Here is a 5,366-nt window from a genome sequence, read left to right as displayed (position 1 = left end):
CTGCTCCGAGCCCGGCTCCCGGGGGTCCTTGGTCGGCAGGCAACTCGGGTCCTTTTGTTACCCCAAAGCAGTCGGCGATGTGCAGAATCGCCGCACTTTTAGTTACTCTGTGTGTGTGTCCCCAGCGTGGATCTGGATGAGTACCCGGGCTGCTAGGGTGCTGAGCTGCAGCGCCAGGGCTCCCGACGCGACCCCCAGGCCGGCTTCCGAATCGCAGACGGGGCGGAGGAGCCCGCGGTAGTTTGTGCAGTCTTCGGGGCGCTCACGGCGGCGGCTCAGTCCCAACGCGTTAGAAGTCAAACAAAAAGAGAAAGGAAACAAGCACGGGTCTACCGGCTGGCGACGCACGGCAGCCAGAATCCGCGCTGCACCCCCTTTTTTTGGTGGAAAGGGTGGGGGGCGTGGAAGGGGGGGTGCGAGAGAGGGCAGTTACCTACGTTTTAACTGTAGATGGCGTCTGAGGCTTTTCCAAGATCGCGAGCTCTCCAAAAATTAAACAAACAAACAAAAAAAAGAAAAATAGCAAGGGAGCATTTAACTTGGAGCGGTCAGCGCTGCCAACAAAAGATTGCAAAAGCCGGGCACAGAGTTGCGGCGCGGGCTGGGCGCAGGTACCGCGACAAAGCCCTGGGCTCGGCCCGCCGCGCGGAGGTCAGCACAGGCTCATGCTGTCGCCGCTCGCTTGCGCCTTGGGTCTTCCTCCGAATGCAGCCAGACGTGCAAGAGAGAATAAGCACAGATCGGCGGTCTCCGATTTCGCCGGCACGAGCTTGCGGGGGTCCTGCGGGCGCTGCAATGGGAGCTGCGTCCCCGGCCCTTCCAACGCGCAGCGTTCCTTTGCCCCTCTCCCGCTGGAGAACTGGATCTCGTCTTGGAATAATTTGCAACCACTCCGTCTCCCACTACCCCGAGCCCAAATTGCCCGGTGGGGTTTGTTTTGAAGAAAATTGACGGCTTGTCTCCTCCTTCTTTGATTTCTTGCTTGCCCCCCCCCAGAGAAAAGAGGGGACCGTGTATTTAAAAATTAAAGGGGACGGCCGACGGTGCCCGAGGCCAATCCCCGCGCTCAGCACGCCCGCATCCCCCGGCGAGGCGGTATTAATAGTTACTTACGTGGCCGGGGATCTCGGAGCGAGCGGGGCCGTGTGTGCGCGTGTGCGCGCGCGCGCCTCGCTCGCGCTCGGTCTCCCCATTCAATGTCACCGACACATTTCCACGGAGCCTCCGCCCCCCCGCCGCCCCCGCGACTGGCTCAGCCCAGAGCCGGCCCCGCCCCGCCCCCGCCCGGGCCCCCCTCATTGCGCCGGGCGCCCATCAATCAGCCCCGCCGCTGCCAGTCCTCGGGCGGCTCCCCGCGCCGCTGCCATTGCAGCTCGGTGCCGGGGGCGCCAGCACCGGCCTCGCGGCTCCCTCACCCGGCCGGGGAGGTAAACAAAGTGAAATATCCTTCCGCGGCCCGGGGCCCCGGGCGCAGCACGCTGGGTCTTGGCTGCGCGCCCCGCAACAGCAGCGGCTCCGAAGCGGTCCCCCAACAATCTGCTCCCGCAGCGCCGACTCCGTAGCTCGTTCATACTCCTGGCGCTTTTCCCCAGAAAGCCAGGCACGCTCTGAGCATTCGGCCCCCAGGCTAAGATGTGGCCCTGAACGAGGAGCTTTGTTTTGGAGGAATGTGCTTGCATCGGTATTGCTGCCTGGAGTTTCGAGAATTCGTTTCATGGTATCTCTCCGACATCCTCCTCTCCATTTAAAAGGAAATCCATTGCTTCCTTTTAGTTGGTGCCACCGCTTGCCCCCGATCCCCACACCTTGGGCCTGTATTTCTAATATTTTCAGCAGAAGAGGAACTGAAGGCATCTTTTGACTCAGGTCAAATCTAATCACGAATTCTTCCCTTCCCAAGGCATTGATTGCCTGGAGGGCCTTGGAGGCCAAGCTAGACAAAACCTTGCACCCACACCTCCAGGGAGCGCTGTTGGGTCCCATCCAGGGTGCTGGGCATCCTGAGTCCTCTTGTGTTAGCCAGGTGAAGGCTGCAGTTCCTCCTCCCCCACCTCGCCACACCACCCCCCTTCGCCACCCCCCGAATTATTCTTAACTTCCTTGGGAGATTCCAGTCCGCGGGCTTGGACAGGAACACAGGAGGAAAGGGGCTTGAACTCAGGCAGAGGCTTCAAACGCCAGCCTTGATCTAAGATATCCTGGTGAATGAGAAGCAATCTAGTAGAGGACAAACTTAAAAAAAAAAAAAAAAAAAAAAAAAAAAAAAAAATCTCAAGGAACTGAGAAAGGGGAGTTGGAACGACTCCTAGAGCCCTCTGAGCTTTTGCATGCGTGTAGTATATTTTCCACTGGAGGAGGGGACTACAATATTTATTGCCCACTGTAGGACACTTTCAGTAAAAGAAGGGAGCTATTTATAATTATGTCCACTTGGGACAACAGTCACTCTAACGATCAGGAGTCCTGGGAATGTGGCCAGAGATGGAAAGGCCACTGACTATCAAGCTGCCACCCGGCAGCACAGAGTTAAAAGGAAAGTTAAGAAGTGGCCCCCGTGCCTTTCAGCCCATCTCACTATCCTACTCTCCACAAACCTGCCTAGGATTCAATCCCAGATCCCAGGAGAATAGATTTATTTCCCTAGGCGATCACCAGGACCACTGGCGGAGCAGGGTCCCCTAATCCAGTCTTACCCCAGGAAGTCATGTGGCCTGTGTTAGGAACAGACTCTGTGCCTGTGTTAGGAAGCAACCTCTGCTGTTGAGTCAGAAAGAGAGGTGCCTAGCCTCCTCTATGCAGTGGCCAAGAGAGCTTTGTAATAATTAGGGGTTGGGAGACCTTTATGCTAGCCCTGGCTGGGCCTCTGATTTCAAATGGAAATTGGGTGAAGACATTGTTTTTTCTCCCTAGGTCCCTGTTTCTTCATCTGTAAGATGAGAAGCACAGTACCCGCCCTGCTCACCTCATGTGGTTGCTTTAGAATTATATTTTCAATTCCAGGAAATCTATGAAGGCTTACTATAAGCCGGGCTCTGTGCTGAGTGTTAGGGATCCAATATGAGTAAGATCTGGTCTCTGCCACCCCAGAGCGCAGGGTCTAGCCCCGCAGAAAGACTGGGAAACAAATAATTTCATTGTGTAACAATGTGGCAATTAGAATATCAAGGCCTCAAGGGAGTATGGAGGAAGGAATGACTTTTCCTGAACCTCAGGGAGTTTTCCCAGAAAATGTGATTTTTATTACCTTGAACTAATCCAGAGCAAATATTTATTGAAACCTACTATGTGCCAGACATTGGATATGAAGATACAGTGATTTAAAAAATATATTTCCTGTCTTCATGAACCTTGAAATAGCCCTATGAGTCATAAAATAAAATGAATAAGAGATTGTTGTTGGCATTTCAGGCAGAGGGAAGGAATGTGGAAAAGCAAAGGAGTGGGATGTTCTGAAATTTCTAGTAATGCACCATGTTCCAGCAGTGGCAGCTGGGAGCAGTAGCCAGGCATGTGGCTGGTAAAGTAGACTGATTGGGATTAGGTCAGGAAGGGGTTGATAGACACAGCTAGCAACAGTGGTCTTCCCAGTAGAGGAGATGGCAAAGCAAGGCTGACATTGGGAAGTGACACGGTTGGTTGTGGGATTTAGATCCTGCTGCAGATCACAGGGAGCGATACTACTAGGCTTCCAAGGAAAGAGAGAGCAGAAATAGTATAAACCTCTAGTGATGCTGTACATGATTAATAGTGAATTTATGACTTCTGATGAAATTACACAGTGGCCATTCTCCTGCCTGTCCTTGAAGGCCAAATTCATGGCTCAGTGCTATGTTTGTTGATTAAATTCATGGAGCTATTGCAGTGCAGGATAAATTAGATAATTTATACCGAGTGCCTTAAATATTTTTTATGTCTGTTAACTCAGTAATTCTTAGCAAATTGGAAAATAATAAAAATTAAAAAAAAATGTAGTAGGAAGATCTGGGTGGGGATCTTTATTCATTCACTTTTTAGCCATATGACTTTGGTCAAATTTAGAATATCTTAATCTATAAAGTGAAATTACAAGTAGAAATTTTGCCTTAATGCATAGCAATTATGGAAGATGTTTATTAAGCAGCTGGCACAATGTTTTGCCTATAATAAAAACTAAAGGCTGGGTGCAGTGGCTCACGCCTGTAATCCCAGCACTTTGGGAGGCCAAGGCGAGCTGATCACGAGGTCAAGAGATCGAGACCATCCTGGTCAACACTGTGAAACCCCGTCACTACTAAAAGTACAAAAATTAGCTGGGCATGGAGGCGCGTGCCTATAGTCCCACTTACTCGGGAGGCTGAGGCAGGAGAATCTCTTGAACTTGGGAGGCGGAGGTTGCAGTGAGCCAAGATCACACCACTGTACTCCAGCCTGGCGACAGAGTAAGACTCCATCTCAAAAAAAAAAAAAAAAAAGGCAGCCGTTATTATTATTGTTGTTGTTGGAATGCATTCATAGAAAGCAATCCAGCATGAAATAATAGTAACAGATAACATGTTTACAGTAATGGCAAGGTGTGTGGGAGTTGTTAAACATAGTTACAGAAATGGTTCTATACAGTATGCAGCAATAATAAAATATGTGGCAATTAAAAAAGAATCATATAATTACAAGGTGATATATTTAAACCAGTCTACTCTGAAGTAGGACAAATCCAGTTGTCTTGGGTCAGTAGCATGTTGTACATGTTTTCTAGAACATTCTTTATTCTGAAATATATTTAGCTGCTCCTTCACTCACTTATTCACTTCATTGCTCATTAGTTCCTTCATTTACAAACACACAGTGGGCCTCTGCTAAATGTGAAGCCCTAAACTAAGTGCTGTGTGTGTTGATCAAATAATAATAAATGGTTTTTGAGAAGAAACCATAAGACTATTATGTCACTTTAAGACCTTTACCATATGTGACAACATTTCCCCTCTTTCAACTCTGGCAGCAAGTCATGTGTAGACTCAAAACTCTGTGACAAACTTCTAGGTTAAGTTGTAGAGAGTTCCATCTAATGCTGATGTGCATTCAGACTGTGTCCTGCTGAACTCCAGAACATTCCATTCTCATTGACAGCTCTGTGAATGAAACCCTGAGGTTGTGCAAAATGCAGTTGTCCTGGTCTGTTTGGGCTACTATAATAAAATATATGTTGGTGTCACATAAACAACAGGAATGTATTTCTCACAGTTCTAGAGGCTGGAAAGTCCAAGTCAAGGCATCGGCCCATTTTGTGTCTGGTAAGAGCCAGAGTCCTGGTTCACAGATGGCACCTTCATACTGTCCTCATGTGGTGGAAGGGGCAGGACAACTCTCTGGGGTATCTTTTATAAGGACAC

The sequence above is a fragment of the Macaca nemestrina genome, chromosome 13 (assembly GCF_043159975.1).
Source record: "Macaca nemestrina isolate mMacNem1 chromosome 13, mMacNem.hap1, whole genome shotgun sequence".
Taxonomy (NCBI): Eukaryota; Metazoa; Chordata; class Mammalia; order Primates; family Cercopithecidae; genus Macaca; species Macaca nemestrina.
The sequence above is the reverse complement of the archived record's forward strand: the minus strand, read 5'-3'. Positions refer to the sequence as shown.